The sequence below is a fragment of the Lithobates pipiens genome, unplaced genomic scaffold (genome assembly GCF_037356315.1).
Source record: "Lithobates pipiens isolate NorthernLeopardFrog02 unplaced genomic scaffold, aLitPip1_a1.2 Scaffold_3, whole genome shotgun sequence".
NCBI lineage: Eukaryota > Metazoa > Chordata > Amphibia > Anura > Ranidae > Lithobates > Lithobates pipiens.
The window spans coordinates 27,760,802-27,773,535 of record NW_027507790.1 but is presented as its reverse complement, the minus strand read 5'-3'; positions in this window follow the sequence as shown (position 1 = coordinate 27,773,535).

The following is a 12,734-nucleotide window of genomic DNA, read 5'->3' as shown; positions in this document are numbered from 1 at the left end:
TCTTTCACTGATGGGCACTGATAAGGTGGCACGGATGAGGTGGCTCCAATGAGTTGGCACTGATGGGCACCGACGATGGACACTGATATGCGGCACTGATGGACATTGATAGGCGGCACTGGTGGGCGCTTATGGGTGGCACAGGTGGACACTGATGGGCACTGATAGGCAACACTGATGGGCACTGAAAGGATGAAAATATGGGTACTTATGGGTGGCACTGATAGGCGGCACTGCTTGGCATTGATACATGGCTCTGATGGGCACTGATATGAGGCACTGATGGTCATCCCTGGTGGCACTGGCAGTGGTAGGCATTGTCAGTGGGCACTGATTGGCAGCTGCCTGGGTATTGATTGGCAGCTGCCTTGGCACAGATGTGCATTTCCCTTGGGGTCTGGAGGGAGAATACCTGGTGATCCAGTGTGGTGGCATCCCTGGTGGTCCTGGGTGGCATTATGGTGATGCTGGGCGGGATCTGAGGGGGGCTGTGCTGATAAACAATCATCACAGACCCCCCTGTCAGGAGAGCCGCAGATCGGCTCTCCTCTACTCGTGTCAGTCAGACGGGAGTGAGGAAAAGTCGATCACCAGCTCTTCCTATTTACATTGCGATCAGCTGTATTTGGACATGGCTGATCACGTGGTAAAGAGTTTCCGTTAGAGACTCTTTACCTAGATCGTTGTTGTGGGGTGTCAGACTGACACCCCGCAACAGCGATCCGTGGCCCCAGGGGTGCGCAGCGGCTTAATAGCGGCTTAATATCCTGAGGACATCATATAACGCCCAGTCAGGATATTGAGACCACTTTGCCACCATCATTCTGCTATATGATGGGCGGAATCCTATCCTTATCCTTACTTATCCTATGCAAAATTTACGCAGAGCTAATTGACTACTCCAGGATCTACAAGTGGTGGATAGCCGAAGACTCTTCATGTACAGGATTGGGATTACACCTTTTTTTCAGCCAATCATGGGACATACAGCATAATCAACTATATTTTGTTTTGCAGAATGCCCTGTCATGTATACTTGAGGCCTCTATAGGCTCGTTCACTCTCTCAGATCATGCACCGACCAACTGTGTCATAGAAATTGGAGAACCAGTGTATCTGGATTGGTACTGGAAAATGAACAAGACACTCCTGAAAGATCTGGAATAGGAGCAACTGGTAAACCAGGAATTAGACTCCTTTCTTTGCAACCAATGAGACAGGAGAGGTTACTCCATTTTGTGAGAAACACATAAGTGTGTTATCTCAGATGTTATTATATCCTTAGGGGCCCATAGGAAATGACTTTTAACTGCGCAGTTAGATTCATTACTCAGGGACATTCAGTTATTGGAATTGGCCCTTAAGAAATCCCAAGTACAGCAGACAGAGCAGAAACTTTCAGGTTTTTCACAACCAGTTAAACGTATTACTCATGGATAAAGCAAAAGTGAAATTAACTTGATATAGGTGAGCATTCTATGAGTTTGGAAACAAACTGAGTAGAATGATAACTAACGCTCTCAGAGATACCAGGGCATGTAACTACATTGCCCGTATTAAAACTTGAGGGGACGCCCTAGTTAGCTCCTCACAGGTGATTGCACAGGTTTTTAAGGACTATTATGCCAGTCTATACCAGTCAGTGGGGCAACATTCTCCTCTGGCATTACACAGTAGATGGGATGCCGCTTGTGAATTTCTTCAAGTGTCCGGAATGCCCAAACTGACTGACGAGATAGTTAAGGAATTAGATGCCCCACTTACAGTGGACGAGTTTCTAGGAGCCCTTACATCACTGAAACCTGGTAAAGCCACTGGCCCTGATAGGTATACTCTGTCTCGTTATAAGATCTACTCTGATAAATTGGCACAGAGATTTATGGCAGCGTTTAATTCTTTACTCGACAAGCAAGCAATACCGGCAGATATCCTTCTAACTCATATACCAGTAATCCCCAAAGAGGGGAAAGATCCATTCCTGTGCCCTATTTATCGCCCAATTTCTCTACTCAATGTGGATCTCAAAGTTTTTACAAAGATCCTATCTACCAGACTTTTGAGCCATATCCCCTCTATAGTGCACCCAGATCAAGCAGGCTTCACCCCTCATAGCGAAGGCAGACACAATACGCAACAGGTTCTGCGTGCAATCCATTTTTCCCAAATCAATCATAAACCCTTTTTGCTTATATCCGCCAATGTGGAGAAAGCATTTTAAAGGGGTTGACAGGACATTTTTGAAAGCCATGCTACAACATATAGGATTAGGGACCGGGATGCAAAGTTGGCTTACAAGTTTATATTCTGCCCCGTCACCGCGAGTCAAGATTAATGACATAATGGCAGATGCCTTCCCCATATGTAATGGGACATGCCAGGGTTGTCCATTATCGCCCATTATTTTTATTCTTACATTAGAACCTTTTTTAAGAACTATCCTTGCCCATTTAGATAGCAGGGGAATTCCAATAAAAGGAGGGGAACAGAAACTTGTCGTTTATGCGGACAATTTGATATTTTTCATAACCTCCCCATTCATATCCCTCCCATTCCTTTTGTCAGAATTATGCAAATATAGAGCACTTTCCAATTTTAAGGTGAATTATAGTAAATCTGAGGCAATGGGAGTGGAGCTGAATAGTAAAAAGAAAAAACTGCGCTATTAGTGAACTCAACCCCTAAGCAGCAGCTCAAATCATTATACAACGCCATACCAAGTTTCTAAATATAAGGAGCTGCGCTAATAAGTGATTACATTTATTTATTTTTTTAAATTAATAATTAAAGTGAATAAATTGGTTACCTGTGCAATATACCAATCAGAAAAATCAATAATATTAAAAATAGTATAAGTCACCTACACCCTGATAGTGTAACAAACTAACAAATATACATTTCATACAGCATAATAATTAGTGGAAAAATTCCATTCATGAATTAATTACTCCCCAATTTTATGTAACATAATCCTTAGTGAAAAAAATCAACATAAAAGCTTTGCAATCATAAATTAATTAAAAATGTGCAACCTGCGTTACATCAGAGGGGGGCGGGGTCACCCATACATCATTGAGGAACCCCAGATTCCCTCACTAGCATCAGAGGGGACGGGGTCAGGTGACGGGTGGCCCCGCCCTCTTAATATAAGAAACATCATGCGCCGGCATCCCACAGTGTCTCCGACAGTGGAGACAGAAGATGGATGCATGGATGGACTGCGCTGGATCAGATCAGCCATCGCTGGACCCCGGAGAGATAATCATCCGTCGCTGGATAGCAAGAGTGGATTACCACTGCTGGAATCTTTTTTTTTATTTTTATTTTTTAATAAAGGAATTTTTCAAAAGTGTGTTTGTCTTATTTAACTATTTTTAACACTTTCTTTGTGAAATGGTAGGCCTCACCATTTCAAACGGGGGGGCAGGATCTGGTGTCCCTTTGTTAAAGGGGGCTTCCAGATTCTGATAAGCCCCCCGCCCGCAGACCCCCACAACCACCGGCCAGGGTTGTGGGGATGAGGCCCTTGTCCCCATCAACATGGGGACATGGTGCTTTGAGGGGTCACAGACCCCCAAAGCATCCTCCCAATGTTGAGAGCATGTGGCCTGGTACGGTTCAGGAGGGGGGAGCACTCTCTCGTCCCCCCCTCTTTTGCTGCTGCCTGCCAGGTTGCATGCTCAGATAAAGGGTCTGGTATGGATTTTTAGGGGGACCCCCACGTCAATTTTTTTTTTATTTGACACTGGGTTCCCCTTAATATCCATACCAGACCTGAAGGGCCTGGTAATTGAATTTGGGGGAACCCCACGCTTTTTTTTATCAATGACTTTCAATGAGTGTTCTCTGTATTACGGAAGCCGACAATTCATTATAGCAGCGAGTGATTTTAAAAGACTTTTTTCCCTGCAGAAATTACACTTTGTGCAGGGACAGTTCTAAGCACCAGAAACATGCGCCCCTTCACAGGCATACTATACACACCCCCCAGGTACGAAATTTAAAGGAATATTACACTTTTATTGTTTCACTTTAATCATTATTAAAATCCCTGCTCCCGAAAAAACTTCAGTTTTTAAAACTTTTTTTGCATTGATCCATGTCCCCTGGGGTCCAGGTCCCCAAACACTTTTTAGGACAATAACTTGCATATTAGCCTTTAAAATTAGCACTTCTCCCATAGACTTGTACAGGGTGTTCCCGGCTTTTTGAATTTGTTGCGAACACCCCAAATTGTTCACTGTTCGCCGAACAGGCGAACAGGCAATGTTCGCATCGAACATGAGTTCGACTCGAAACTCAAAGCTCATCCCTAATCCCCAGCAGCCTCTACAGGGCAGATCTCCTCCATCTCCTGCTCAGCCACAGCAGCTGTTGATCAATTTAATATAGAAAAGAACATTACAATCTGCAGTGTACAACAATCTCACACACATTAGTACAAAAACATTGAAACATGTATGATCATTGATCACTCAGCAGCAGATACCAGCCTCAGCCTCAGCCTCAGCCTCCTCCTCCTCAGTCTCCCCCTCTGACTGGATGATGACACCTATTTAATAAAGGAGAAATGAACGTTGCAATGTTCAAGCTTCAAAGAAATTATTACTATAAATAAATACTGTATATAGATATATAGATAAAATTAATTATCCATTAGAATGGCAATCCAAAAAATAAAAAATCTGTAAAAAAAAAAAAAAAAAGGAGGCACTTACCTGTCCTGGTTCCAGCAGCGAGTGCTAGGTGCACCTACACTGATCAGGCACCTCAGTTCAGAGTGGCAACATTCTGTCAGATTACGTAAGTTACACAAGCGCTTGCGTTACCTGACAGAATGTCATAGAGGCTCTACCTGTCACTGCTTGAGCGAGAAGCAATGACGCTGGAATCGACAAAGGAAGGCTGGACAAATGGAAAAGGACCCACTGTATTAGTGTCACTACTACAGTACATACTGCACGTTGATGATGTGGAGGACTCCTGCTCCTCCGCAATCCGAAAATAAAACACAACATGGTAAATGTCGGATGCTTGACAATTAAAAAACGTCCTGCACAATGCAATGCTGACACAAACCTTGATGAGCCAGGAGCTGGTTGATCTCCTCCTCCCCTACACCCGCTAACAGCTCCGCCTCATGGGGGAGGAGAGACACCTGCTTCCCTCTGCGCCCCGCCTGCCTGCGTTTACGTACTATTGAACTGCAAAACAAAAATAGAAGAATAATTAAACTACAATTGTAATCTGAAAATTACATCAACACATCAAACAATTGTACAATGAACCCATAGTATAAAACAATGCAAATGGAATTTTTGGATTAGGCACATTTTCTTCATGTAGTATAAGATTTGCTTATTTTTTTATTAACCAAATTCATTTTAAGAAAAAGGTATGCTTTTTTGGTGCATAATAAAATATAAAAGACAGGATTGGGATTGTGCCGAGTAAATATTAAAGCGGAGGTCCACCCTAAAGTGGACCTTCCGCTCATCGGAACCCTCCCCCCCTCCGGCGCCACAATTGGCACCTTTCAGGGGGGAGGGGGGTACAGATACCTGTACAGTACAGGTATCTGCACCCACTTCCAGGATAGCTCTCTGCAGAAAGGGGCGTATATTACGCCCCTTTCCGCAAGTGCCCGTCCCTTTCCGCAAGTGCCCCGCTACCTGCTGGGAAAACACACAGATCCCAGAGGCAGCGGGGACCGTCCTTATTGCGCAGCGTGGCTCGCGCAAGCGCAGTAGGGAACCGGGAAATGAAGCCGAAAGGCTCCATTTCCTGATTCCCATACCCAAGATGGCGGCGGCAGCACCCGAGAAACGATCTACAGATCGGCTTCGGGTGCCGACATCGCGGGCGCGCTGGACAGGTAAGTGTCACTATTTTAAAAGTCAGCAGCTGCAGTATTTGTAGCTGCTGGCTTTAAAAAAAAAAAAAAAACGCGGAGTCCCGGCGGACTCCCGCTTTAATAATATAGATGTCCAGTCCACCTTTCTAATTAGGCGCTTGTGTGAACTGTGTATGGTGTAAATTTTTCTTTCTTGTTTCTTTTGCAAAGCATTAACCACTTGTGGATTTGGACCCCTCCACATATGGTGGCGGGTCCGCAAGCTGGTTAAGTCAAGCCACCATAACAACATTTTTTTTTTTTAATCTTTAACTCTTTTTTCAATAACAAAAAATGTAAAACCCAGCGGTGATCTAATGCCACCAATAAAAGCTCTATATGTTGTGGGAAAAGGGCATACATTTAATTTGGGTAGTACATCGCAGGAGCGTGCAATTGTCAGTTAACCACTTCCCGACTGGCACACGGCGATGTACATCGGCAGAATGGCATGGGCAGGCATATTGGCGTACAGGTATGTCCATTTCTATATGCCACCCTGCCATCACGTGCATGCCGCCATGCTTGTGTGCCGGTCGGGACCCCCGTGAGTCCGGTCGTGGGTCCCGCAGACTTGATCGCCATGGGGATACACGGGGATAGCAACAAGTGACACTGATCTCTGCTCCATGTGATTGGAGCAGAGATTAGTGTTCACTAACACAAAGCCCAGCCCACCACAGTTAGTAACATGCCCCTAGGAACACTTAACCCCTTCACTGCCACCCCCTGGTTAACCCCTTCACTGCCAGTGTAATTTACACAGGAATCACTGCATTTGTATAGCACTGATTGCTGTATAAATGACAATGGTCCCAAAAATGTGTCAAAAATGTGCGATGTGTCCACCATAAAAATCTATGATCGCCGCCATTACTAGTAAAAAAAAAATATTAATAAAAATGCCATAAAACTATCCCTTATTTTGTAAACGCTATAACTTTTGCGCAAACCAACCAACAATCGCTTATTCGATTTTTTTTACCAAAAATATGTAGGAGAATACGTATCGGCCTAAACTGTGGAAAAACTTTTTTTTATATATTTTTTGGGGGTATACTTATATAGCAAAAAGTTAAAAAAAAGAGAAAAAGAAGCTCTTTTTGTGGGGAAAAAAAGATGTCAATTTTGTTTGGGAGCCACGTCGCACGACCGCACAATTGTCAGTTAAAGTGACGCAGTGCCGAATCGCAAAAAGTGGCACAGTAATTTGGCAGCCAAATCCTCCGGGGCTGAAGTGGTTAAAATCTAGAATTTTTTTTTTTTTTTAATCAGACACGTTACTTACCGTTTTATGTCTCTGAATTTTTTGCAGCAGGCAGTCAGGTCACGCTGGTGGTGGTACAATGCCTCCACTTTCTTGGAGATCTCCTCCCACTTCAGCCGCTTCCACTCAGGAGTGGAATCCCTGGATCAGGGGGCCACACAGCTGCATCCAGCAGGGAAGCGTTTCCCTTACAAGGACCTGGAACTCTATGTGAGTCCACATAACGTTTCGCTTCCTGCTGGTTGCAGCTTGTGTCCCCCTCCTGCACTGCTGCTTTGTTGATGCTGCTGCTGCTACCTCCACAGTACTTGTAGATGGCACAGGAACGTCCTCCTCCAATGCCTCCATGTCGCTCTCGTTATGAGTTGCCACCATATTCGTTCTCGTTGTTATCGAAACTGACTGACACGTGGACACTGCTGAGTCTTAGAGCATTCATTCGACATGAACGATGGAGATTCGACAAAACAACGAAAAACACACGTTTATAATAATATTCGACGGAGCATAGAAAATGTACGACACTGCAATCGCACATTTCCGGAGTCAAATGCTCCACCTATAGGCTATATAGAGTTTAGCAGCTCTGTTGAATCTCCTTTATACATTCGACAGACACCATAAGCCTTCAAAGACAGATTCAACTGTAATTAATGTGGATTTTCGGACGAATGCGATTTTTGAACGCAAAACGAAATAAAAACGAATTTCGGGAGTAACTAAATTAATTTATTTTTTGAACGAAAACAAAATTCCGAAACAAAATATTTCACTCTGCACATGTCTAGTGGTTGGTATAGTGGCCGGGTGGCGCCATTTGTATATCATTTTATGGTTTGATAGTGCTTTTGTTATAGTCTTTAGTTGACGTCTCATTTGCAATGCAGATTGCGAGAGATCCGCAAAAAGTTGTATATCTGAATACAGAGCTGGGAGAATTTTTAATTCTCTGGCTTTCAATAAGATTTGTTCCTTGGCTTGATAGAAGTGAATTCGCAGAATGACATATCTGGGAATCGATTCTTCTAGGTGTCACGGTTTGGGAAGTCTATGAATACGATCAATAGTAAGTCCATTTCCATCCATGATTTTGCGGGACTCTGAGAGATTGGTGATGATTGAGAGGAGTCATTAGTACTAGAGGATGATAATCATGTAGCCACACCCCCTTATTCCTATTTTTAAAATCCCCTTTTAACATATTTATTACCTTTTTTGCATATGTATAGATGCCTGGCCGCCCCGTAACACATGTGTATAGATGCCCGGGCGCCCTTGTAACACGGCTCTATATTTATTCATTATAAACTCAACATTAGACTTACAACCTTATTTGCAAGTGTACAAGTGCCTGGCCTCCTTTATAACACGTGCATATAGATGCCCAGCCGACCATGTAACACGCCTGTATATTGATTCAATGTCAACCTTACGTTTGTATACTTATTTATCATTGCTAATTTAACCACTGCCATCTGTGCCCTGTACTTCTGTGTCAAATTCCTTCAGGACTTCATTGTATGTAGCACTGACATTAATGATCCAATTTTTGGGTGCACGGTCGTCTTGGCCGTCCTTGTAATACACCTGTTACTTCCTTTATCATTGTGCAAATATTTCCCCTATTTTGTAAACGCTATATTTTGTGCAAAACATTATTTTTTTACTAAAAATATGTAGAAGAATATATATTGGCCTAAACTGAGTAAATTTCTTCTTTTATAATTTTTTTGGGATATGTATCATAGTAGAAAGTAAAAAATATTGTTTTTTTTTTCAAAAATTATGCTCATATTTTGTTTATAGCGCAAAAAATAAAAATCGCAGAGGTGATCAAATATCACCAAAAGAAAGCTCTATTTGTGGAAAAAAAGGACATACGTGTTGTTTTGACTGCGCAATTGTCAGTTAAAATGATGCAGTGCCGTATCGCCAAAAATTGACTGGTGGGGGCGTGGCCAACTGCCGAGCTGAATGGAAGCCTGACTCCTCAGCTCGCGCACTGAATGGATGACACTAGCTTCATACCGCTGACCAACCGACAAAAAATGAGCCAACCGGATCCCCACACGCTCAGGAACCAGCACGGATCATCCCGAAAGCGCAAGGAGTACCGGCATCCTTAAAAAACTGACGGACTTCTTCTCCTCCGGCAGCTCCCAAAATGGCGCCCGTGATACCTCACGGCAAGACGAACGGGCCTATACAGACTTGCCTGACGCGGACACCCTGAATACGCGGCCACAGGAGGATGATGTAGCCTCCGCAGCTCCGCAGGGCCCTCAGTCAGCCTCCAGCAGCCCAGCCAAGTCCCGGATGAGACTAGATTCTGCCGTTCAAGACCTGGAGGTAAGGCCTGCACTGGACAGTCTCCTCAACAGACATCAGCATCCTCCCCTATTGCGGCCTTCCCCCACCAATCAGCCAGTGATAGACACCATATTAAAAGACATGCTGATCTCTCTTCACAGCTCCCTACACTCTGACATCGCCTTGCTATTTACAGCGTTCAAATCCGAAATGGTCACCATGAGTAGCAAAGTAAATCTTATTGAACACCAGATGGGCACTATGGCTGTCACAGTTAACGACTTGGTAGATGCTCATGACCACACCAGAGAGGAACAGCAGTGGGTCTGCGCCAAAATGGCGGACCTTGAAGACCGCTCGAGGCGCAATAATGTAAAAATAAGGGGGATACCCGAAACAATCTTACCCTCAGATTTACAATCCTATGCTAGAAAGATGATCTCCTCAATCCTGCCTGATTTACCCCCAGTAGAAACGATAATCGATCATATCCACCCACTTCCGAAACCGCCCCACCTGTCTGTGGAGGTTCCACGAGATACTCTCATGAGAATACATTTCTTCCACACTAAAGATATGCTTCTAGCAAAAACCAGACATATGGAACATCTTCCTCCACCATACCAGAAACTGCAATTTCTTGCAGATATCTCCAAGTACACGCGCCAGCAACGGCGCCAACTACACACCATTACCAAGCCACTAAATAATCACAAGATCCCATATCAGTGGGATTGCCCTACCAAGCTCCTGATCAACAGAAATGGGAAGAAATACAGCATCCATACCGTTGAAGAAGGTATACAGCTTCTCCGTGAATGGGGCATTGTCCCTGAAATTGTAATGCCGAACCAGAAACCGCACACTAAAAACCAACACCCTGGCTCCTCAGACCCTAGGGTCCATTCCAACTACTGAACATGTGGTTAGTGGTATTACTGTTTAGAAATCCACTGCACCCTCCGTTCCAGTGCCTGCTGGTTGCAGATTGTACACGAACTCTACCCCCACAGCTTGCTAGGTAGTTCAGCCACTTTACTACCGAGCTCTACCCTATCTTCCCCTCCTCATCTCACCTCCTTCCATTGTTTTCCTTTCCTTTTTACTTTTGTTTCAGCCTACTTATATTGACTGTCCATTTGTTTCCCCCACTCATCCTTCCTTGGAGAGAACAGTCTTCAGACCAGTACTGCTTACCGCACCTACTCCAAAACCGACCATCGTCGTCTCCACAGCTTCTCCACCAACAATACCAGATAAGCCGTCAACTGTGAGTACTGCTACACCCCCCACAACCCTCACTCACCTTCGCACAGAATGCCTAAATTTTTATCTCTAAATGTAAAGGGTCTTAACCATCCAGCCAAGAGGTCGTCTTTGTGGAAAACTACACTGTCTTCCCACTGCGATGTCCTTTGTGTTCAAGAGACGCACTTTAAAATCACAGCTGAACCCGCATGCACCAATAGACACTTCCCCAATATCTTCCGAGCCTCGGGGCCTGAAAAAAGAAACAGAGTTTTGATAGCAATAAAAAATACTCTCTCCTTCTCGCTTCACAATAGCCTAGTAGACACCAATGGCAGATATCTTGCGCTAGATTGCTCTTTAAATAACACCAGATATACCATTCTGGCCCTATACACACCCAACAAAAAGCAAATTAACTTCCTCTCCAGGCTTTTGAAAAAGATAAATAAATTTAAAAACGGTCAACTCATAATATGTGGAGACTTCAACATAGTCCCGGACATCACCATCGACACCTCCTCCCACGCTGCTAGACCTGCCTCTCCAATGGGACCCTTCATAAGAAATAATGATCTCTATGACGTCTGGAGATGTCACCACACTACGGAAAGAGACTATTCTTACTTCTCCCCACGCCATAATTCTTATACCCGCATTGATTACTTTCTAGTAGACAAATGGACTTTACCCAAAATATCTACCTCAGAGATTTCTACCATTACGTGGTCCGACCATGCACCAACTATGATAACTGTAGAAGACTCTCTGACCGCCTCCAAAACCCGGGTCTGGAGAGCTAATGCCTCACTCATCCATTCCCCGTCATATTCTGCACACCTCAAGCAATCGCTGGAAGAGTACTTCTCCCTCAATGAAAAGTCTGTTAGTGATAGTTTCACGCTATGGAACGCTCATAAAGCATTCAAAAGAGGAGTATTTATACAACTGGGAGCTAAAGAGAGGAGGAGGAGATTACAGCGCCTAGACACACTTACTTCTGACATCAAAACCCTAGAAAACCAAAACCAATCCAATCCTGACCCCTCCACAAAACTTAAATTGGACCGACTCAGACAAGACTCACGTGCTCATTTACTTGAGTCTTATCAAAAAGCACATACATACTTTAGAGCTATACATTATTCTACTGGCAACAAAGCTGGGCGGGACATGGCTACCAGAATTAAAGGCCACTACTCCAAGACTAAAATCCCATACATATTTCACCCCACCACAAATAAAAAATTGATTGACCCTTCTGATATAGCAGACGCATTCAGCCACTACTATGAATCTCTCTACAACTTAAAAACCGACCCCAATACCATACAACGCTCTTTACAAGCTATAGATTCCTTTCTCCAGGAGATCAAACTCCCACAACTCTCAATTGACCAACTTCAACCACTAAATGCACCATTCACACCTCAGGAAATTGTTAGCACCATAACTGCCCTTCCATCCAACAAATCTCCAGGCCCAGATGGTCTCACAGGGGAATACTATAAAAAATTTAGCTCACTTCTCAGTCCATACTTCTCAAGAGTATGCAACGACGCTGCCTTCTCCTCCTCTCTACCTCCAGAAATGCTATCTGCCTTGATTGTTACACTGCCGAAGCCAGGGAAGGACCCATCACATACACAAAATTTTAGACCAATCTCTCTTCTAAACATAGACACCAAGATCTATGCCAAAATTATAGCAAATAGATTGATGGACTTAATGGCCCTTTTAATACATAGAGATTAATCTGGCTATACTAAGGGGAGACAAGCCTTTGACGCTACCCGTAGAATAATTAATATAGTACACCATGCTGAGCTGACTAGAACGCCTTCTCTGCTTCTATCTTCAGATGCAGAGAAAGCGTTCGATAGAGTACATTGGGAATATATGAAAGCAACCCTACATAAATTTGCATTCCAGGATACAATACTCTCCGCAATCATGGCTCTATACTCGTCCCCATCCGCCCAGGTCTATACCTCAGAAATGTTATCTAGACCCTTCCAT